This window comes from Diospyros lotus, chromosome 5 (assembly GCF_014633365.1).
Source record: "Diospyros lotus cultivar Yz01 chromosome 5, ASM1463336v1, whole genome shotgun sequence".
In the NCBI taxonomy this organism is placed as follows: Eukaryota; Viridiplantae; Streptophyta; class Magnoliopsida; order Ericales; family Ebenaceae; genus Diospyros; species Diospyros lotus.
The window spans coordinates 5,887,651-5,913,388 of record NC_068342.1 but is presented as its reverse complement, the minus strand read 5'-3'; the positions used below and the strand labels follow the sequence as shown (position 1 = coordinate 5,913,388).

The following is a 25,738-nucleotide window of genomic DNA, read 5'->3' as shown; positions in this document are numbered from 1 at the left end:
TCTATCACTTTTACAAGCATTGATATAAGTACTGTTTGTGTACAAAAAATGTTGTTGCATTATATTTTCAGAGGATACCCTATCAAATTTGACAAAGTATTCACATTTTGATCCTTTTTATTTCACTAAAGTCATGACATTAAAAATGATAAAACAATTTTCAGCTTAATGCATATTTTATATTCATTATTTGATTATTTCGTGTTTAAGAACTATATATATTATCTCCAGACACGTGATATAGGGCGAATTTAAGCTTTCAATTTAGTACGTGTCCGAGTTTAGTGCTTGATTATTTTGCATTCAAATTCAATGTTTGATTTTTTTTTTTAGTTGCACCAGACATGGGTTATCTCTGGTTATTAAATAATATATTTAATCTCTTTTGTCTGATAATGTAAGATTAAAGAAATATTATATTACTAATAACAAATCCAAATCCTTCTCCACTTCTACAATTTTGTTTGATGCAGGGACAACGTCCAACATGAAGGAGATGATTGATAGATTAGAGGACTGTTTGAAAGAAAAGGATGCTCTTGGTTTAAGAGGCAACTGCGATGCTGCTGGTGGTCTTGGTTTGAGAAGAAGATCGCTGGTGGCTGCTACTAGTAGATTCCCATCAACTTCTTTGGTGGTAGAAGATGGTGTGTTATGGAGAGGGAGGGAGAGGAGGAGGAAATAATTAAGTTGTTGCTTAATTCGAACAGTGGAAGTGGAGATGAGATAGGTGTAATTCCAATACTGGGGACGAGCGGCGTACGCATTTGATGGACCTCCTGGGGATTTTCAAATCTATTCGTGGGACAATCCCCAAAACTCCCTACACAGGTACAGCAGAATGAAGTTCCAGGTGGCCTCGAGAAGAAGTTGAATGCAAAGAAATATCTAATTGTGTTGGATGACATTTGGAACGACAACTATGAGATATGGGAAAACTTGGGAACTCCTTTAACAACTAGGGCATATGGAAGTAAGATTATTGTAACCGTACGTAACCAGAGTGTTGCATCCATCATGGGAACCCTTCCAATTAAAACTTGCAACCATTATCAGACGAAGATTGCTTCTATCTCTTCTCCAAAATTGCGTTCACTAAGGGGCTCTTTGTCGCTCCACTTAGCCTCAAAATGTTGGTTCTGAGATCATGAAAAGGTGCAGAGGGTAGCTAAAGGTTGCCTTTAGCTGCGGGTCCCTTGCATTCCAATCTTTTGATTTTGAGGAGTGGGAGAATGTATTAAAGAGTGAGGGTAGCTAAAGGTTGCATTCCATTAATATTCTTCTTTGCTCTAATACTAGTCTATCATTATCTTTCATCTCATTTAAAGTGATGCTTTGCTTATTGTCCTACATTTCCTAAAGGTTATGAATTCAATGAGGAGTTGGTATTGTTTTGGATGCCTCAAAGTTTTGTGCAGTCAGGACTTAATAAGACAATTAAAAAGGTGGGTGATAACGTATTAGGATTTATAATTCTAAATATTTAACATTTGTGGGTCAAAATATTTACTTATAGTTAAAATATTACTTGGGTTATGACATTGTCAATAATTTACTTTAAAATATGTAAAATTGATTATCTTTAATTATAATCAATATCGTTAACTTGTCCTGTTGGGTTTATAATATGACGAACATGGTGGTTGATTCATTTTGCCACCCCGATACACCAAGCGCTTTTCCTTTTCACGTGTCATTGTTAATCTGCAAATGAGAACTTAACCCTACCATTATACATAATACATTTATTTTACACATGTTAAATATTTTGCTTTTATGAAATGTTTTATAAAAATTGTTCAGAGGAAAAGAAGAAGAAGTGTGTTATAAAACAGAGTTTTAGCAAAAATTACATCTCTCCAGATTTGTTTATAAAAATAATTACTTGTATGAAATATGATTTTCCATAATAAAAAACATATGCTTGTATAAACAATTTTGTATGAAGGCCTTTGTACGAGGCTGTGATAAAAAAAAATTCTTATCTAAGATTTGATTTTTCAAAGTTGCAGAAGCAATGGAGTAGGAAATGGAGGAATTAGAATCGTCTGACTTTGCTCTTCTTCAATGAACCCGGATTAGCCGATGGAGCAGTAGTGTAACGAGCTAGTTTGCAGAATAGAATAATAAAAGAGGCTCTGAATCGCGCGTATGTAACAACAATCTCCAGGCTTTCTTGAAAATACTAGCTCGAGAAGCAATTCTGTACAAACCATATACTACAGAAACGGTTTAGCACAAGAAGTTTTACTGTTTTTCAAGTCTGATATGTTCCACTACTACACACCACTAAAAGTTTAATTGAAAGAGGCAAATGAGAGCAGATAGAGCAATCTTCCATGGCTGAGCAAGTCAGTTTTTATCTTCATGCAAGGTTATGAGGAAGCGCCTATAGTGTCCTGAAGTGTCGTCGCGAATTGCATCATCGAGAATAATTTTGGTCGCCTTGTAATATTCTTCTATGATCTTCTTCATATCGATTTCAGCTCGAGCTACAATATAGCTCTTGTCAGTGTTGGGAAAATCGGGCAATTTTCCCCAAAATCAAAAGCACCAAAATAATACCCGATAAAAACTATTGAATATAAACATAAACAGAACACCAGAAAATTAACGAGGTTCGACCAATATGGCCTACGTCCTCGGACACCACCAAATCTTCTCTAATATCAAAGAGAGAAAATACAAAGTGTGTAAGAGAAATACACACTCAAATGAGGGGGTACAAATGCAATAAATGCAAACTTGTTAGGATACATTTAACAAAGGGGAAGGGGGCATTAAACAAGGTGAAGGAGGATCTCCCTCCCACTGCCCAACCGATGTGGGATATGGGAGGAAGCCATAAAAAGTCTACAAATCTCCACCTTGGCGAATCTCCCAAATTCCAAAAAAACCTCAACAATCTCTTCAAAGAATCAATAATCAGTAGGTGTCTTCAAATGCGCTATGAAGCGCCAACTTCAAATACTAAGGATATAAATCAAGTCCAAACAATGTTGAAACTTGACTGCTGTCACAACCTTAGTCATCATATCAGCAGGATTTTCAGCAGTTGGGATCTTCTGAATCTGTATCTCTCATTCTTCTAGAATTTCCCGTACAAAATGATATCTTACGTCGATGTGCTTCGTCCTTGCATGATAAACTTGGTTCTTTGCTAAATGAATAGCACTCTGACTGTCACAATGTACCTTGATGTACTTTTGACCAATTCCCAATTCATCAAGCAACCCATAAAGCCAAATAGCCTCCTTCATAGCCTCTGTAATTGCCATGTACTCTGCTTCTGTGGTAGACAGAGCAACTGTAGACTGTAAGGTAGACTTCCAACTGACCGGTGCCTTTGCTAATGTAAACACATAACCAGTCGTAGATCGACGTTTATCCATATCACCAGCATAGTCGGAATCACAATAACCAACTATGCAATTATCCATTTTCTCATCCTGCTCAAATACTAAGCCAACATCTACGGTGTTCAGAATATACCGTAGAATCCATTTCACAGCTTGCCAATGTTCCTTTCCAGGATCATGCATATACCTGCTCACAACTCCAACTGCCTGTGAAATATCGGGCCTTGTACACACCATAGCATACATCAAGCTACCAACAACTTTTGCATACGGAACCTTTGACATATACTCTTGTTCCGCAACACTCTTCGGAGATAAAGATGCACTTAGTTTGAAATGAGGAGCTAACGGGGTACTCACAGGTTTTGACTTTTCATTCGTGCCGAAACGTTGTAGTACTTTCTTCAGATATGTTCTCTGAGTCAAACAAAGCCTTCTTCTTTTCCTGTCTCTGATTATCTCCATGCCAAGAATCTTCTTGGCTTCACCTAAATCTTTCATTTCGAACTCCTTATTCAACTGAGTCTTCAGTTTTTCAATTTCTCCACTATTCATTGAAGCTATCAGCATATCATCAACATATAAGAGAAGATAAATAAAAGATCCATCTTGTAGCTTACGCAAATACACACAGTGATCATATTTGCTTTTTGTGTACCTCTACCCCAACATAAACTTGTCAAATCGCTTGTACCACTGTCTCGGAGATTGCTTCAATCCGTATAACGATTTGTTTAGTTTGCAAACCCAATTTTCTTTATCAGCAACTCTGAATCCTTCTGGCTGAGTCATATAGATTTCCTCTTCCAAGTCACCGTGTAGAAACGCAGTTTTCACATCCATCTGAACTAGTTCCAAATTCAATTGCGCTACCAAGGCCAACAAAATTCTAATGGAAGAATGTTTCACAACTGGAGAAAACACTTCATTATAATCAATACCTTCCGTCTGAGCGTAGCCTTTAGCCACCAACCTTGCCTTGTAGCGAACATCATTCTTGTCAGGAAATCCATATTTCTTTGCATATACCCATTTGCATCCAATTGCTTTCTTTCCCTTCCCTTCGGTAAGCTGGCTAGCCTCCATGTCTCATTCTTCTTAAGGGACTGCATTTCTTCATTCATAGCTTTCCTCCACTTTTCATTTTCTGAACTTTGGACAGCTTCATTGTAAGTGGCAGGAACTTCATCATTTACAATTGGAGATGCATAGGCCACCAAATCGACAAATCGAGCAGGCTTTCGAATCTCTCGTCGTGGCCTTCTTGTTGCTATTGATTCTTGTTGCTGTGGAGGTTCTTGGGTTGGAACCTCTTCTTCATCTGACGACTCCTCTGCCACAGGAGTGTCTCCTCCTGATTTGATACTTACTGCTGGGTCAATTCTTCTTTCAAACTCCACCTGTTTTGGAGTATTCTCCACCTGTTGTGGAGCATCATCAAACTGTTGCACAACTTCATTTGTTACTTTTTCCAACATGGCAAATTCATCAAAAGTAACATCCCTACTAAAGATTATCTTCTTCGATTCCGGACACCAGAGTCGATAGCCCTTTATTCCAGAAGTGATCCCCATGAACAAAGCTTTCTTTGCTCTTGGATCCAACTTGGATTCCTTAACATGATAGTATACAGTGGAACCAAAAACATGTAAGGAATTATAATCATTAGCAGGTTTTCCAGACCATACCTCGAAAGGTGTTTTTCCACAAATAGCAGTTGATGGCAATCGATTAATGAGATGACTCGCATAAGTCACAGCCTCAGCCCAAAATTGTCTGCCCAACCCAGCATTGGACAACATACACCGAACTTTCTCCAGCAACGTTCGGTTCATGCGTTCTGCCACCCCATTCTGCTGTGGTGTATCTCTAACTGTAAAGTGTCGAACAATACCTTCATCTTGACAGACCTTATCAAATGGATCATTTCTATACTCACCACCATTATCTGTTCTGAGTCGTTTGATCCTTCTGCCAGTCTGAGTTTCCACCATATTTTTCCATTTAAGGAAACATCCCAACACTTCATCTTTTTTCTTCAAAGAATACACCCATACTCTTCGGGAATAATCATCAACAAAGGTTACATAGTAGTGTTTACCTCCCATAGATGCTGTCTTGGATGGTCCCCACACATCTGAGTGAACATAATCCAGAATACCCTTAGTATCATGGATTGCAGTGCCAAACTTCACTCTCGTCTGCTTCCCTTTGATACAGTGCTCACAGAAGTCTAATTTGCAGGTCTTGACGCCTTCCAATAATCCTTGCTTGGCTAAAATTTGCAAAGATTTTTCACCTGCATGTCCCAAACGCATATGCCACAGTTTGGTTACTTCTGTATCCCTGTCATCATCTGAAGCTATTGCTGTTGTTGTCCCAATGGCTGCATTACCCTGATAGTAATACAAGTTATTCTTCTTTCGTATACCTTTCAATATTACAAGTGCGCCAGAGAACACTTTCATAACTCCATTTTCTGCAGTTACCTTCAATCCCTTGGACTCCAATGTTCCCACAGAAATGAGATTCTTTGTCAAACTCGGCACATATCTTACATCTGTCAGTATTCTGGTTGATTCATCATGATTCCTCAAATGGATTGTGCCAACTCCGTTTGTTTCACAAGGTGTGTTGTTTGCTGTGTAAACAACTCCTCCATCAAGTTCTTGAAAGTCAAAGAACCAATTCCGATTAGGACACATATGGTGGCTGCAACCCGAATCCAAAAGCCAAGCTCCAGAATAGCTTGTTGAAGACGTAAGAACTAATGAAAGGTCTGAATCCTCATCATTAACTTCAGCAATATTTGAGACGGCTTTCCCTTTGTCAGATTTGCCCTTAGCTTTTAACTTTGGGCAGTCCTTCTTCCAGTGGCCTTTCTCCCGACAAAAGGCACATTCATCTTTGTTCGGTCTGGGTTTCGAACTAGACCTCCCTCTCCTTCCTTTCTTCTGGCTTTGCAAACGGCCTCTTACAATCAATGCTTCTGCTGCGTCATGCGTTGTTTCCTTTTTATCTTTCTTTCTCAACTCATAACTATACAAAGCAGCACAAACTTCACTAAGAGATACCTGAACCTTCCCGTGAAGTAGAGTCGTCTCAAGAAATTCAAACTCCTCGGGAAGGGATCCCAACAGCATCAAAGCCAAATCCTCATCTTTGAACGTTTCATCTAAATTCATCAAATCAGCTACCAACTGATTAAAGGTAGTGATATGATCATTTATTGTGGTACCAGGAACATAAGTAAAGCGGAACAATCTCTTTTTCATGTAGAGCTTATTCTGACCGCTTTTCTTCAAAAATTTCTCCTCCAATGCCTTCCATAGTATACCGGCAGAATTTTCCTTCGAGAATGCATACTTCTGCTCTCTGGACAGGCATGATCGAATTGTACCACACGCCAATCGATTGATGGTCTTCCAATCTTTTTCTTCAACATCTTCTGGTTTCTTTTCTTCAATGGCGATGTCTAGACCTTGCTGGAAAAGAGCGTCTAGAACCTCGCATTGCCACATGCCGAAATGACCCGAGCCATCAAACACCTCCACTGCAATTCTTGTATTCGCCAGATTCCTCGCCCAAGTGGACGAAGAAGAAACTCCCGATGTGGATTGTTCTGAATTCTTTTCGCCTGCCATCTCTGCCATCTTCTATATTCAATAGTTATCAAAGCGGAAACAATCCAAGAAAATCTTTTCTGATGTGGAAGATCAGACACAACTGCAACCACAGAGCATACTAAGAAAAACTTGGCCAAAAAAAGGAATCTTTTCTGATGTGGAAGATCAGACTCAACTGCAACCACAGAGCATACTAAGAACCTTGGGCTCTGATACCAATTGTTGGGAAAATCGGGCAATTTTCCCCAAAATCAAAAGCACCAAAATAATACCCGATAAAAACTATTGAATATAAACATAAACAGAACACCAGAAAATTAACGAGGTTCGACCAATATGACCTACGTCCTCGGACACCACCAAATCTTCTCTAATATCAAAGAGAGAAAATACAAAGTGTGTAAGAGAAATACACACTCAAATGAGGGGGTACAAATGCAATAAATGCAAACTTGTTAGGATACATTTAACAAAGGGGAATGGGACATTAAATAAGGTGAAGGAGGATCTCCCTCCCACTGCCCAACCGATGTGGGATATGGGAGGAAGCCATAAAAAGTCTACAGTCAGCGAATCTTCATCAGATCCAAAACCAACAACTAAACTCTTGTTACCTAATCATACATATTTCCAACCACCAAGAAAGGTTATTAATTTGTGTTATTTCAAGATACTCTTGAAAATACAGTTTAATCTCTCAACATTAAGAAAACAATAGATGCTAGAGATTCAAAGCAACCCAAGAAAAAGTATTTGAAGTTTTCTTGAAAATTTAAAGGAGCTAGATGTGTTCCATGATCACCTTAGCAAAGTGTTTCTTCGAAGAGTCTGTGCACCAGATTATAACCCCCAATACTGACTCTAAGATGCCATTTTCGTGACTCTTAATGTCTTGTCAATATTGGAATTCGAGTAAATCAAGGAGAAAACAAACAACAAGATTATATTAAGGAATTAAAATCGATATATAAGATGAACCTGATATATGGAATTTTCGCATTTCTATTAGTCGCACTCGAAAGTCTTTTTGAGCTGGAAAAAGCGTCTAGTACCAAGTATCCATCATCTAGATGCTTACTTTGAATAGCTTCATACAGCTTAGTTGCCTCTGAATTTGCTATATTCGAATTCACTAAATTTCTGTCGTATCTGTAGAAACTTACTAAGCCGAGAAGAGGCTAACCAGTTACACGTCAAGTGGAAATTTAAAAACTCGAAAGGTTTAGAGAGTCAAAATGAAACCAAACAAGCTCTAGCACCAAAACATTCAAATAGATTGAAAATTGATTTCAAACTAAGCAACCGAGTGCTTCATGAGGCGTGCGCCTAACACCTCAAGATGGACAACAAATCTTACTGACTCTCCACTTCAAGATTCATACTACAACAACATTAAGAGACAACTCATTAGGTCGAACCTATAATAACTAATAAGGTTATATAAGCAAAACATTGAGGTTAATATCCTCATCTTTCTTAATAGTCAATATTCTGTTTACTTGACTGTTAAGAGAGACTGTAAATTGTTGAAATTATTTTTATATGTCATGTCACATTATAGAATTTTGTGAACACTATAAAAAGAAAAAAATTAAGCACTGGACAATTGAATAGTTCTCAAAAGCTTCTTTGCATTTGTCTCATACAATTAAATCAGAGTATGTCTAATATTTCACACTCAGAATGTTTAATCATTTCATGTACCATATAGTACACGAATGATGAAAATATTTTCAAATTCTAAATAATAATAATTTGACGAGGACAAGCTCAATAGGTTTAAACACTTAGACCTACAAGTTTTGGATGTACTTGGAAGCTTTCACCTTTAAAATTCACTGATTGAAAAGATTATCGTTCTATACATTGATTACTATTCACATCAATATTATTATAATTAAAATTATATATAATAATTATAATTACTAAATATACTATTTATTTCTTTCACCTAGCAAAAAAAAAAAAAAGAATTCTTCTAATTTATTAATGATATTGTATCATAACTACCATCAAAATAAAAGGATATTGTTATTATGCTAATTTTCAGGTATGAACTAAAACTAAACTAACAATATCGGTAAAGAATGCCTAGCCCACGTCCCACGTGGAGCAAGTGGGCATTGATAATTTTAAATTGTTAATACCCAAGCGGTCGGTCTACAACAGAATTTGACTACTATTACTTTGTTGCATTAAATTTTAGAAAAATACTATTTGTATTTTATAAATTATATAATATAATTAAAATAATAAAAGCACCTCCTATCCAATACACTAGGCGAGATGGTGAGGTGACGAAGCGTATGATTAAAATATCCCTCAACCAAGGTAGTGAGATGACGTGAGGCGGTGAGGCACAGTGAGACATGAGAGATATTTTAGTCATTTATACATGTAACCCAAGATATAATTCTTGATATACTAGTATGGTCCTAAATTTTTTAACTTTATCCTTTGTTGCATTATTTTTTTTCTATTTTCTAGATAAGCATCCTTTTACCCTTGTTTTGACTATACAATAAAAAAATAAATTTAAAATTATAACTAAGTGCAGTGGTAAGGGTGTTTATTGGTCTAAGACTCTTAAGTAAACCTGAAAACAACTAATTTGATTTAATTTTTTTGGATTTAATTTGAGTTGATAACATTTGGACTCTAAACATTATAACTAAGTGCAGTGGTAAGGGCGGGCTCATACTTTTTTTTTTTTAATGATCCAGGTGTTTGGGATTCACTCGTCTAGTCTTAGAAGAGACCAATCTTCCCATATGATTCGGTCTTCGAATAAATTAGATGCGATCATAAACTTATACACTTTCGAGTAGACACGCAATTAATTCTCAATAAATGAGATATTTTTGCCTTTATCAAGAGTTGATCTCCCGTTACTTTTAAAAAAATTTAAAATTTTTATCACTTATACCATATTCTGAAGACTAAGAAAGCCCTACTCTTAGATCTATAGACACCGGTTAAAGCTATAGTCTATATTCAACATATTATGCCAGAATTTTATTAAAAAGGTCAAAATTAATTATCCAAATAATATATTTTTAAATTTTATATTCTAACTGATACTATTATAATTGTTCTTCGTCATTTTTTTTCTTTTATATTTTAGGGTGGAGCTAAGATTTCTTTTTGGTTCCGCCATTTATTCGTTATTTATAAATAAGTTGCTTAGTGTATATATATATATTACTATTAGTGCATCAGTACGACTTCAAATATTTTTGAAAGATGATATATTTAAGTGGGTGCTGCACTTAGAGATGGCAAACGGGCTGGGCCGGCCCGCCACCAAGTGGCCCGCAGGCCAAGCGAGCTGGGCCAAATCGGCCCACTTAAAAACAGGCCAGCAGATTGCTAGCCCTAGCCCGGCCCTACACGGGCCCGCGGGCGAGGGGCGCAGGCGAGGGCAAGAGCGAGGGGCAACGGCGAGACGAGAGCGACGGCGAGAGCGAGGGGCGCGGGCGAGGGTGAGACAAGGGCAACAGTGACGGCGAGCGAGGGCGAGAGCAAGGGGCGCGGGCGAGGGCGAGACAGAGGGCGAGGTGAGGGCGAGGGCGAGAGCAAGGGGCGCGGGCGAGGGCGAGGGCGAGGGCGAGACAGAGGGCGAGGTGAGGGCGATGGCGAGATAAGGGTGAGGGCGAGGGCAAGGCAGAAGGTAAGGGCGAAAGGCGAGGCTGAGGGGGGGTTTTGTGGCCGATTAGCGGGCCGAGCCAAATCGGCCCAGCCTTAAATGGGCCAGCAAAATGCTGGCCCTAGCCCGGTCCCAGGCAGGGCCCCAACGGGCCAACCTGTCAGACCGGGCCCATTTTGCCATCTCTAACTACACTAATCACATGCAATAATATTTGATTTTAACTGTTGGGTTGGAGGCTGTCTGTGTAAGTGGTAAAATTTTTAAATTTTTTTACAGAGTTATAGGATTGACCCTTAATAGAAACATAAATGTTCCATTTGGAAAAAATTGACTACCTTTTCATTTAGAATATATAAACTTGTAACTGTATATAATTTATTCGAATGTCAAATTAAGGAGAAATATCGATTTTTTTAAAAATATATGAGTGGAATCTGAACACTTGAGTCGTAAGAAAAAAAAAAAAAAGGGCAAATGTCATTGCTGTCTTTTCTGGCACGGAGATTGTTTTAATTTCTCTTTAGAGATTGTGCAGATTTACAACTTACTATGACTACTTCTGTAATTATTGAATCTTCCTTTAAAGGATTAATTAATTCTTTAGCATGATATATGCTTGCGTAATAATTAACTTTTTTGTGGGTAAAAATGAAACAATTTTCAAAATATTACCAATCCAAGGTAAATGAAACAATTCTCCACAGTCTGATGAACACACACACACAGAGGTTCGACCGGAAGCAACGAACTGAAGGAACGATGAAATCGGAAGCGATGGCAGCGAAAGACTAAAGGAACGGCAAAATTAATTGGAAGCGACTGAAAGTCACGAAATTGGAAGCGACAGATCAGGGTTCGACTGGAAGCGACTGAAGGAACAATCTTGGGCAGGGAACGGTGATGGGCGATTGGAATCGGAAGCTATGGATCGACGGATTTGGAGAAATAAGTTGACGGACGACTAAAACCAGAAAGAAGAAGAAGAGAGAGGGAATGCGAGGTGAGATGGCTGTCACCGGAAATGCTAAAACGCGTTTCCAACAAGTTTCAGTAAATTGCGAAATGACCCCATACGTTTCCCAATTTATAAAAACGCCCAAAATTTGTTTTTGGGCGTTCTCGCGGTCTCTAAAATGGGAAACGGTTTGGAAACGCCGAAACAATGTCCCGAACACGTTTCCATGCTACTTAGGCTATCATTATCTTTCGTCTCATTTTCTAAGCTAGCTAGCGTTTCTTAAAATAAGAGTATAAAAATAAATTTTAAAAAAATTAAATTAAAATATTAAATAATTATGATAAGTTTAAAAAATATTATAAAATTTTTATCAAATTATTTGTTAATTTTTTTATAATTTAACAAAAATTATACTTTTTATTTTTATTTATTAAATATATATGATAAGTATTAAGATAAGAATTTTTTATTAAAATATTTCTATTACTAAATTCATTCAAAATTGTATGTTAACATTAACAATAAATTTATAATTAAAATAGTATTTTATAATTAACATGAATTGTCAAAAATAAAAATTAAAAATAGTGTTTTATTTTCTAAATCTATGTTTAAAAATAAATTCTAAAAGGACTAAAAAAAAAGAAATAATTATTAGAGGAATTACAATAATTCTACTTAGATAATTAAAAATTATCAAAACATATTTTTATAATAGATTATAAAATATAAAATTAAATAAAATAATTTAAAAATTTGCTAAAATGACTTTGTATTAAATAATAATATATATATAGGAAGAGAAATTTAAATTTTAAAAATCAGTAAAAGGAATAATGTGATTTAAATTTTAAAAATTGTCAAAATATATGACAATTTAAAAATATATTAAATAACATTAACTATAAGACTTTAATAAATAAGTTTTTTTTTAAAATCAACTTTAACACCCGTTTTCTAGACGTATTATAATTTAGAACAATTCCAAGACAATAAATTTTTTCTATTCAAAATTACAGTTAAATCATATCATACTTCATATCTATCTCGAAATTATCATTCATCTATCTCTAATGAGAATCATCATAAATATCAAATGCGGAAGCTAGAATCGAACTTTAATTTTAACATTAACTAATAAAAAGATTTTACATCATCACTCTTCAAAATGTTCAGAATTTAAAATAATAGAATTTTAATATATAGCCAATATAAATGCATAACCATTACATCGTGCACTTTAGCTAAGTGCCAATACATGTCTCTTTCATCATCGTTTCTATTACAATCTCCATCTGAAACGTTTGAATATTTTAGGGGCAAAGCCCACATTAAATGTTGAATCATTTAAGTAAAGGTACATCATTTAATGCGCGTGTATGTATGCAATGCAACATATCATCATTACTCTATGTTTGGGTCAATCGTACCCAACTGCTGCCCGTCATTTTTACAGTCTCTCTGCTAGACCGAGGCGTATGGGTGCACCCTCGGCAAAGTAACGACACCAGTCCCTAATCTCAAACCCATGCAACGTATGACCGAAAGTCTCATTGTGTATATATTCATATTTCATCATAAAAAAATATAAATGCACTCTATGTGATGCATAACACACCAAGACATGATGACGTGATAACAAAACGTTTGTATGGAACTGGATTTTGGGTTGAACCACTTACAAATCAACATTCTTCATGAAACTAAAAACATTTGAATAGTATCACTTACCTCAAACATATCTCAGCATATCTTGATTCTAGTGCCAGATTTCTAATGAACTAAATTCGGAACCTCAACATTCCCTTACTATCATATTTATTCAAAGATATCAATATTCTATTTTTCTTAATTTTCTCATAACTTTCCTCTATTTCTTTATATTTTTCCTCAATAAATTCAAAATAAATATTTCTCAAATATTTATCTATAATAATTCATAAAATAACTTTCCTTATTTTCTGAATTTTTCTAAAAAATTTTACTCATCTTAACTTATTCTCTCAAGCTTCCTTAGTATGCGTATTCTGACCTCAAAATGCGTGCTCGATCAATTTTCTGCCTCCGGACATGCTCATCTAGTCCCAAATTAATTCATATAATTTTTTAAAATTTCTCAAAATTTTTCTACAATTTTCCAAAATATATATTTTTTATTTCATTTCTTTTTTTTTTCTTTTTTTCTTTTTCTCCCTCCCTGCCTCCTGCGCGAACAGCCATGTGCAACCACGCACCATCGTGCCTCCGGCCTCAGTCGACCTCGCCGACCGCTGCCTCACCAACCCTAACCAACTTCTCCTACTCCGCCGCTATGCCATTATCGGGCCACCCAGCAACTGCAACAACAGTTTCGCTGCCATGGCCGCTGCCTTTGGCCATTTCTCATAGCACCTACCCCAGTTCTTTCTTTCTCTCTCTCTCTCTCTTAATTTCCTCCCATTTGCTTGCTGCTTCTCTTGATCTCCTTCCAATTTGCGACCACCCTCTCTGCAATTCTCTGTTGTTGCTTGCTTTCTTTCTCATTTCTCCATTCTTCACCATTTTTCAATCTATTTATAGCCAAACCCACCGCCCAAACTTGCCTTGGCCATCACCTATTGCGTGCAAATCCCTCATGAATCTTGCAGGGTATGGCTGTTGCAAAGGCATAGCCATTGCGTGCACAAACACGCATAGATATATATATATATATAATTATATATATTTCACAAGAAATTACACTTTTAAATCTCAAATTCTATTTTTATTTTTCCTGGACAATTCTCTAGTTATAATTACACCCTCAAATATCAAATTAATTTGCATTACAATACCGAAAAATCCAAAATTAATAATTTAAGACTTACTCCATAAAGACTATTTTGCCTTTGCACTGTCACAGGATCCTTGTTTCATCCCGAAACCACCACAGGTTTGATCTTTACATAAAACCAAAGACTCGCTAGGATTTCGTTGACTTCTCAGAAGTCCTCTATGACGATTTGGTTTTTTAACTCAAATTATAGTTGTATTTTAGTTGTACTGAAAACCGTTGCTGATCCAATTTTTTTTTTATCCCATAATTCACATCTCGGAACACTTGTTAATCCCATATCCATTTCCGTAGGTTTCTACGTTCTAGGGCATTCCCTATAGTCAATTCCATACTGATAACTGTAAGAAATTATACTTAGGCCCTTAATCTTTTGATAATTTTACATATGACCTAAGTTAAAATTACTCTTGAACCCTTTAGAAAATCTGGGATATTACACTAACCTTATTGTAAAAATAAGACTTAATAAATTTAAATTTTAAAAATATATTAAATGATATTAATTATACTAAAGTGGCATATATGTAATTTAGCCTTATCTATAAAATATCAGATAAATTTATCTAGAGGGAGGTCAGATAAATTTATCTGAAAAAAGTCATATAAGAGGTCACGTGAGACTTTTTTTAGAGACTGTCAGATAAGTTTAACAAACACATTGGAAAAAAAAATATTCAAAATACTTTTCATATCTGACATTTTTTTCATATCTTAATTAACAAGCATTAGTTAAAGATTATGAATTCAATGAGGAGTTAGTATGGTTTTGGATGGCTCAAAGTTTTATGCAACCAAGACCAAATAAGACAAGCTCTCGGGCACAAGTCAAATAGTTAGACCATGATAAGTTGGGATTTGCACCAGTAGATCGTGGATTCAATTCTTTACTCTACGTAGTGAGTAAACCTTCTACTTGCGATTTACGTCTTTTGTCGAAATCAAAAATACGAACAATGGGAGACCGCACAAAAGCGATAATCGCAAGACCTAATAAGACAAAAGAAAAGATAGGGGGTGACGACTACTTGGACGAATTAGTATCAAGGTCATTTTCTCTGCCTTCCAATCTCTCACCAACCAAGTTTAGAATGCATGGCCTTGTCCATAATCTTGCACAATTAATTTCTTGGCCATTTTCTTTCCACTTAGAAGGAACCAAAAGCACATGATATTCCTAAACAAGTACGTCATCTTTCTCTTTGGATATTGGAGCATGTTACTTACCAAACATATGATGTTAATGACTTGAGGGAACTAAATGAGATCACGACTTTGAGGACTTTTTATTGTTAGGTACCCATGAGATAAATGTCTTGGCAAATGTGTTGAATATCTTGCCATTTTTATAGTTATTATGTGTTGGTCCGTGTGTGTGAGTGGTGTATTTGGTTTAGATTTATTATTTATTTTTTATAGAAATTTGAACAGTCAGTTTATTTTCTAATTAAGTATGAGGCTTTTCATTTATTCCAAGAGTGATAATTTTTAGTGGGCATAATGATTTTATTTAATTGTTGTATTAAATTTGTGGTTGTTGGGAGCCTCCATGCAGCCATAAAAAGCTGCTAGAGTCTCATTCTTCATCATCGAAGCATTCGTGCATTCTCTAGTTCTATCTTGTGTTCACATTTATCCTAGAGAGCAAGTTTCTTTATTGATTTTTGTCAATTCTGACCTGTAAGGCCCGCTTCCGAATATTCCCACTAGCATATGATATTTGAAAGAAAGTCATTATAGAAATGATATAGAACAAAACTGAACTCAATTAACAACTCATTTCATTTCTAGCAGCGAAAATTAAATTAAGGTTTAATTACATTTTCAGAATCTCATAACCTTAGGCTCGATGGCCATACAAAATAATAAAAGGCTTAAATGCCAATAAACATAATAGATTCTCATCACTATAAAATCTCACCAAAACACTAACTAGGATCTTTAAAGTTAGGACGCGTCTCCGTACACCACTATCCTAAGGCTGCAGTCCTACTAGACTTGCCCCCAATAACAGTCTTTCCTTTACTTGGAATGGCAAAGAAGATCAAGTGAGCCACAAGGTTCAGCAAGTTCGAGAAACAATGGACAATATATAGGATCCAAGAACATGATGACACCAAGAAGAATAATCAAGGACTCCACAATTATATACAAAATTCATAATTCATGAATTTATTAATTCAACTTAATATATCATGTCCCCATGTATCACTATACAAATGTGCATAAAATTTCAATATCATTATCAATTCTTATAGGCTCGCAAGCCATCAATCAATACATGCAAGAGTGCATCATTTCATTATCAATATCAATTTCCCCGACTCTCAAGCCATAAATCGATGCATGCAAAAGTGCTTAAGTTTCATAAAATATCACAAATAAATATGGAGCCAACCTATTGGGCTATGGCCACCTCGTCCTGCGCCAGGTGCTTTAGGGTACCATTTCTCCTTCCGTGCAAAATAATAGCTATGCAAAACATATATATATGTAACATGTACATGTATGCATCATGTATGCATTTGACAACCACATGTATTTCAAGTCTTGTTTCCGCGATATTCATACTTTCAACATCACTTACCCATACCGGACATTTTTCCATCATCAGATAAATTCAACATATCTTACTTCATAACGTTTTTCACGTTTAAGATGTAAATTATAACCTATAAGTAATTTTAGGAGATTCTATTTAAGGTTAGAGCTTGATTCAACATTTGAGGAGTAATAAAGATTTAATATGTTATTTTTCCTTTCTTATAATTGCCTTGAATTCATTTAATTGGTTCCAATATACAACTACTTGCATTTATGCTCATACCTCAATCATAATAAAGAATGGCAACCCAAAAGGATTTTTATCTCATAAGTTGTTGCCATACTTATATTTATTTTATGCCCATCTCACAATACTAGACAGCTGATCACTCATATCAAGTATGCACACGCTACAGTAATTATTTCAAGAATTCATTAAATCATTTGATATTTTACTCTTGGAAAATAAAATAGTTTTGATAATGACTATATGAAAATCAATCTTTAAATCTATACATGAGTTTGAAACAAAGTTATGAAAATCAATCTTTCTTGAATTCTATAGGAAGTAAGGCTGAGTGATAAGATTCAAAATTAATAACCTTTTGATAATCTCAACTTGCTTTCAAAAGAAACGAAGCTAGGAAATGAAAAGTGTTCAAATTTTCAAATGGATAGTCGACTATGCGATTATGGTCTGTTGACTATGTTTATGGATAGTCGACTATGGCTTATGGTCTGTCAACTATGCCTATGGATAGTCGACTATGGAATTATGATAGTCGACTATGGGCTCATGAATAGTCGACTATGTGTAACGCCCCGTTTTCCCACAACGAGCGTTAACTCGAGATTTCGGGAATATTTTTTTTTTTTCAACATCGAACACACAACATAAGTCTCTCAATACATATACCTTCATCACAATCATTTCCCGTCAATCCCGATCGTACCTTCTTAGCATATCAAAATTTAATAATAAACTAAGACAGGTATCAACAATCACATCAGCGGAAGCAAGATCGAAACCTCAATGATATATAACCGACAATTCCTTTACAATAACCAAATCGATGTTTCACATGAAAATATCAAAATATTACATAACCTCTGAACATCGTAATCATGGACAAAACCTACGAAAACTAAACATAGCCGCTACATCTCGATGATATTCTTTCCCTTGGCGCCACTGCTTTCACCTGGAACGTTTGAATATTCCAGGGACATAGTCCAAATTAGATGCTGAATCATCTAAGTGAGAGTTCAAAAACGTTTTCATGCAGATATGAAAAATCATATACAAAATCGATAAATCCCAACATGCACCAGCCTAAGAGAATCCCACATAGCACTTAACCCTAATCGGGGAAAATGCAATCTCTCTAAAGGCGACACAACCACTTCGGCTCATTGGCAAAACAATCATGCTTAAGAGGGACAACCTCGACATATGAACCCGGGAATCACCCCATTGTCATTGTTAGGTTTTACGCTCCAACTCAAAAGCATTCCAAAACCCAACGCAACCCTAGCCCCAAGAGTGCCACATCAGCACTATCCTCGGAATCGACGTCACCTCGGCATTAATGCTATTGCTCAAAGGAACCTGGGGTGGTGTCCACTCGCAGCCCCGCCACTTGAGCCAACAACCGGGGTGGTGTCCACTCTCAGCCCCGCCACTTGGGTCCCGTAGGGTGAAGTCCGTCTCAGCCCCGTCCCAAGTGGGTCACCTAGCATTAATCCTAGGTACGCATCCCGAGTGCCGTCACTCTGGGCTACGTCACAAATTACCAACCCAAGTCCCACATAGACGATACAAAACAAGCCAATGCCGAAAAATCATAACATGCATAAAATCAACATCTCAATGTATGCAATTTACCGTACGAAATTCAATGCATGTGTAAATAATTGTTTGGACAACCATAATAAACCAAGCCATAGGGATGAACATTCACAGTAAACCATTCACATGTCACTTAAAGTCTTTTTGGGTAGAACCACTCACAATTCCAAACAGAGTTGGGGGTGAACACTCACAATAACCATTCATAAACCACAAACGAGTTTTTCGATAGAACTACTCACCTTTGGGCGCAATTCGAATTCTTCTTGAAAAGCGCGGTTTGCCTCGATTTGCGTGCTTGTCTCGATTTGCGTGCCTTCTTCGAACTTCGCATGAGTCACCTCGTCTCAACCCTCAAGGCACCCTAATCATCACATTTATCCAACAATTATAATTTTCCTTAATTTTCTCACAATTTTCCTATTTTTCTCCCATTTTCTTTTCTAATAATCCAAAATAAATATCTACACAACTATTTTCTCAAATATTTTTACATAATAATTCATAAAACAATATTTATAAGCCTCTGGGATTTTCTGGAAATTTTTCACATTTTTCTCCTATTTTCTCAAATTTCCATAATTACTTTTCCTTGAGAAAATTTATTTCTCATCGATTTACTTCGAATATACTTCAAGAAAAATCACCAAAACTCATAAAATAAATTCCTTATACTTCTGTAATTTTTTCAGAATTTTCTAAAAATTCCTCCTATTTATTTTCTATGTACATTTCCTTTCAAAAATCAAAAATAATTATTTCCCCAAGAAATTTCCAAGATAAAAATTCACCAGATTAAACTATTCATCTTTCTTGAATTTCTGGATATTTTACCATAATTTTAATTCCTTTAATTCTATTTTTTATCGAATTTTATATATTTTCAGAATTAAAAAAATACAGAAAAATACCTCCGGTCATCTTCTCCGGCGACGGCACACCGGAAAATTGAAGCGACGACACCAGGCTGTTCCTCTCCCTTAGTCGATCCCAATGGTACCAATCTTGCTCGGAAAAAACCACCGGAAGCCTTCCGATTTGGCCAAAAACAGTCGGCCGAAGCTATCCCGCCACCGAACTCCGGCGAATCAAATTGACCCTCGATTCGAACTCCGATTGGCACGAAACTTTCCAGATCACTTACCCATCACCTTGCGAACAAAAGCCCATTATTAGATCGCTCGATCGATCACTCTACAACCCGATTTCATCTTCACTCGATATATATATATATATATATACATTCGGCCAAATGCAAAAACACCCCTATACCACTCCAAAAATTCCCAAAATTTCCAGAAATGATCCTCTTCCCTCAAGTATCGAAAGCCCCTTATTGGTTTCCCTCGATTCGCTCTCAAACTTGAGCGATTTGATGATTTACATTCGGCCGAAACCCTTGGCTATTTATAGCCAAAATTCGACCCCCACGTGGCCAATTTCCAGCCAAATCTTTCCCCACACGCTTCCTAGACTAGCCTAGGCCACTCTCTGCCGATCCTAGGCTGTCAAACGGCCGGATTTTCCGGCCAAATCCATGGCCAAATCGGCCATGCTTGTACTACTTTCTGAAAATTGCATTTTGGTCCTTGGAAATTTCTCTTTTGCATTTTGGCCCTTATCCTCAAGCCCCTGATCTTTCTAACATCTTCACTAAGACCCTCAAGATTAGTACTTCTCATTTCTCCCTTGAAATTTCTGAAAATTTACCGTTTTGACCTCCCTCGGGCATTTTTAGAAAATTACACTTAGGCCCGATTGATTTATTTGACCTCAAATCCACTCGATTCAACCTGAAACCACTTAAGGGTTGTTCTATACATCGAATACTAGTCCTTGACACTCTCCGTTGACTTTTTGGATGTCGTTTACAGCAATTCGGTAATACGACCTAATTGGCAGCTGTATTTTTGCTGTACCGAAAACTGTTCCCGATTTCATTTTTTTTCATCACTAAAAATCATAATTTTAATTGCTCGTCGATACTATACCATTTTCCTTGGCTATCTAGGGTCCGAGGTACTCCCTCTGATTAATTCGGTCGTCCAAAGCTGTGTTAGTGTGCCCTATAGTCTTATTTTTCCCAAAATTCCAATTATGGCCTTCATCAAATATCATTTTTATCCTCAAGATTATTCTCGGGTGTTACATCCTCCCCCCCTTAAAGAAATTTCGTCCTCGAAATTTGGTCTGTGATACTTGCTAATGACTCTTAATTGAAATGTCCTAAGTACCACTCATTATCCTTAGCAATTATTCATTGCTTATATCTCCTTATGATCCGAGCTTACCAGACATGTTTTTATTTTCCAGAATATCCCGTTGTAGCTCTAAACAGGCGGTTACACAAATCCCAAAATAATTCATAACACTTATTATTATTTCCAACTGTGTCCTCGAAATACATTTCATTGACTCCCAACCGACTCTAATGCTAATGACATGATGACACAGAAATTGATAACATTGAGCTTTAACTCATCTGCCAAGATGGCACAGAAATTGATAACATTGAATTAACTCGGCATATCTTTGGTTATTGTCGGATGGGTTTCTTCGTCATCTCTTGCCAAGCCAGGGTAGACCTCTTCATTTTCTCTTGTTAGGCAAAAGACTCGTCCGGTACGAGATCCTGGCGTCATGTTTATCTTCCCGGGTTGATCCATCTTTTGTCTTTTCGGGCATTCACTAGCGTAGTGACCTGGTTGATTGCACGAGTAGCATGTGATCCCCGTTCGGTTCCCAGTTAGAGGTACATCTTTCTTCTTAGGGCAGTCCTTTTCCTTATGTCCTTTTTCGCCGCACGAAAAACACGTGATATGCCCTTGAGAACAATTTCTTCCTGGGTGTTCTTTATTGCATCGGGGACACGACTTGCTATCTTTGAAATTTTTTCCTCCTGTCTTATGCTCCGTGCTTTTCGAATCTCTTTTCTTTTCATCAGATCTTATCAATCCTACACGCAGTAGGTTCATCTCGGTGGTCAGAGCCCTGTCCAGCGCCTCGTTGTAAGTGTTGATGGTACATGAGCTGAGAGCTTGTTGTAGATCCACTTTTAATCCACTCACAAATTTTTGTGCCTTCTGTCTTTCGTCAGTTTCGTACATAGGCACGTATCTGATCAGTTGAGTGAACTTGACATCGTATTGGGTTACTGACATTTCGTCAGTCTGCTTTAAGTTCATTAATTCCCAAGTTCTCTCTTCCTTCCAGCTTTGGGGAAAGTACTTAGCATTGAAAACTTCCTTAAATGCTTCCCAGGTTATCGCCTGAGCTTGCCTCGGCCTTAGATCCTGTGCTGCCTACCTGGGTGTCCTTTGTAGGGCTCGTTGGGCTGATTGCCACCATCGTGCAGCCTCTTCTTCTAGCATGAAGGTGGCGCAATTAACCTTCTCTTCGTCACTGCACTGCAGATGTTGGAGTAGCTTCTCAGTTTGCTCTATCCAGTACTCGGCTGCACTGGGGTCATCTCCCGCTTTTCCTCTAAACACCGGGGGTCTTTGCCGGCGATACTGATCCAGCATATGGGGGGTGTGCCTTGGCGGCTCGTTCCTTGTTACATGTGTCAGCACGCCCTCTAAGATCCGCTCTATTCGATCAAGTCTACTCTCACTAGGACCTGATTGCTCTTCTTGTCGTCTACTGCTCGCGGCACGATTCGTGGAGCGACTACGGTGATTACTCGTAGCTGAATTCGCAGAGCGACTATGGCGACTGCTTGTGGCGCGACTCACTGAGCGACCACGATGACTGCTACTATCGCTTTCTTCGTCTCGCTCATTGAGATCCGTGATTCTTCGAGTTTTCACCATCTGAAAAAGGAAAACACCGACACTTTCTTAGAGGTAACCTCAATCATTAGAATCCTTAGACTGTATTCTCAATAACACTAACCGAACCATCCTAGGTTTCTCATTTCCCTAGGATCCATGGCAAATATCAAATCATTCTAATACTAGAACCTCAATGCTTCACATCTCCTATTTGCAAACCTATCTCAATCATTCTCAATTTCCACTAGTACCCCTGAGTCTCCAATCGGGGTTTTTGCTAGTTTGCTCTGATACCAAATGTAACGCCCCGTTTTCCCACAACGAGCGTTAACTCGAGATTTCGGGAATATTTTTTTTTTTTCAACATCGAACACACAACATAAGTCTCTCAATACATATACCTTCATTACAATCATTTCCCGTCAATCCCGATCGTACCTTCTTAGCATATCAAAATTTAATAATAAACTAAGACAGGTATCAACAATCACATCAGCGGAAGCAAGATCGAAACCTCAATGATATATAACTGACAATTCCTTTACAATAACCAGATCGATGTTTCACATGAAAATATCAAAATATTACATAACCTCTGAACATCGTAATCATGGACAAAACCTACGAAAACTAAACATAGCCGCTACATCTCGATGATATTCTTTCCCTTGGCGCCACTGCTTTCACCTGGAACGTTTGAATATTCCAGGGACATAGTCCAAATTAGATGCTGAATCATCTAAGTGAGAGTTCAAAAACGTTTTCATGCAGATATGAAAAATCATATACAAAATCGATAAATCCCAACATGCACCAGCCTAAGAGAATCCCACATAGCACTTAACCCTAATCGGGGAAAATGCAATCTCTCTAAAGGCGACGCAATCACTTCGGCTCATTGGCAAAACAATCATGCTTAAGAGGGACAACCTCGACATATGAACCCGGGAATCACCCCATTGTCATTGTTAGGTTTTACGCTCCAACTCAAAAGCATTCCAAAACCCAACGCAACCCTAGCCCCAAGAGTGCCACATCAGCACTATCCTCGGAATCGACGTCACCTCGGCATTAATGTTATTGCTCAAAGGAACCTGGGGTGGTGTCTACTCGCAGCCCCGCCACTTGAGCCAACAACCGGGGTGGTATCCACTCTCAGCCCCGCCACTTGGGTCCCGTAGGGTGAAGTCCGTCTCAGCCCCGTCCCAAGTGGGTCACCTAGCATTAATCCTAGGTACGCATCCCGAGTGCCGTCACTCTGGGCTACGTCACAAATTACCAACCCACGTCCCACATGGACGACACAAAACAAGCCAATGCCGAAAAATCATAACATGCATAAAATCAACATCTCAATGTATGCAATTTACCGTACGAAATTCAATGCATGTGTAAATAATTGTTTGGACAACCATAATAAACCAAGCCATAGGGATGAACATTCACAGTAAACCATTCACATGTCACTTAAAGTCTTTTTGGGTAGAACCACTCACAATTCCAAACAGAGTTGGGGGTGAACACTCACAATAACCATTCATAAACCACAAACGAGTTTTTCGATAGAACTACTCACCTTTGGGCGCAATTCGAATTCTTCTTGAAAAGCGCGGTTTGCCTCGATTTGCGTGCTTGTCTCGATTTGCGTGCCTTCTTCGAACTTCGCATGAGTCACCTCATCTCAACCCTCAAGGCACCCTAATCATCACATTTATCCAACAATTATAATTTTCCTTAATTTTCTCACAATTTTCCTATTTTTCTCCCATTTTCTTTTCTAATAATCCAAAATAAATATCTACACAACTATTTTCTCAAATATTTTTACATAATAATTCATAAAAAAATATTTATAAGCCTCTGGGATTTTCTGGAAATTTTTCACATTTTTCTCCTATTTTCTCAAATTTCCATAATTAATTTTCCTTGAGAAAATTTATTTCTCATCGATTTACTTCGAATATACTTCAAGAAAAATCACCAAAACTCATAAAATAAATTCCTTATACTTCTGGAATTTTTTTAGAATTTTCTAAAAATTCCTCCTATTTATTTTCTATTTACATTTCCTTTCAAAAATCAAAAATAATTATTTCCCGAAGAAATTTCCAAGATAAAAATTCACCAGATTAAACTATTCATCTTTCTTGAATTTCTGGATATTTTTCCATAATTTTAATTCCTTTAATTTTATTTTTTATCGAATTTTATATATTTTCAGAATTAAAAAAATACAGAAAAATACCTCCGGTCATCTTCTCCGGCGACGGCACACCAGAAAATTGAAGCGACGACACCAGGCTGTTCCTCTCCCTTAGTCGATCCCAATGGTACCAATCTTGCTCGGAAAAAACCACCGGAAGCCTTCCGATTTGGCCAAAAACAGTCGGCCGAAGCTATCCCGCCACCGAACTCCGGCGAATCAAATTGACCCTCGATTCGAACTCCGATTGGCACGAAACTTTCCAGATCACTTACCCATCACCTTGCGAACAAAAGCCCATTATTAGATCGCTCGATCGATCACTCTACAACCCGATTTCATCTTCACTCGATATATATATATATATATACATTCGGCCAAATGCAAAAACACCCCTATACCACTCCAAAAATTCCCAAAATTTCCAGAAATGATCCTCTTCCCTCAAGTATCGAAAGCCCCTTATTGGTTTCCCTCGATTCGCTCTCAAACTTGAGCGATTTGATGATTTACATTCGGCCGAAACCCTTGGCTATTTATAGCCAAAATTCGACCCCCACGTGGCCAATTTCCAGCCAAATCTTTCCCCACACGCTTCCTAGACTAGCCTAGGCCACTCTCTGCCGATCCTAGGCTGTCAAACGGCCGGATTTTCCGGCCAAATCCATGGCCAAATCGGCCATGCTTGTACTACTTTCTGAAAATTGCATTTTGGTCCTTGGAAATTTCTCTTTTGCATTTTGGCCCTTATCCTCAAGCCCCTGATCTTTCTAACATCCTCACTAAGACCCTCAAGATTAGTACTTCTCATTTCTCCCTTGAAATTTCTGAAAATTTACCGTTTTGACCTCCCTCGGGCATTTTTAGAAAATTACACTTAGGCCCGATTGATTTATTTGACCTCAAATCCACTCGATTCAACCTGAAACCACTTAAGGGTTGTTCTATACATCGAATACTAGTCC

The 25,738-nt window shown here is 37.3% G+C and overlaps 1 long non-coding RNA gene across 1 annotated transcript; it reads right to left on the bottom strand.

Annotated features, from left to right (window-relative positions):
• Nucleotides 1–17,972: 17,972 nt before the first annotated feature.
• On the bottom strand, nucleotides 17,973–20,154 carry LOC127802569 (uncharacterized). Its single transcript, XR_008023306.1, has 3 exons — nucleotides 19,709–20,154; nucleotides 19,040–19,161; nucleotides 17,973–18,150 (listed from the first exon to the last, which is right to left on the bottom strand). It is a non-coding gene; the product is annotated as an uncharacterized LOC127802569 (long non-coding RNA).
• Nucleotides 20,155–25,738: the final 5,584 nt, after the last annotated feature.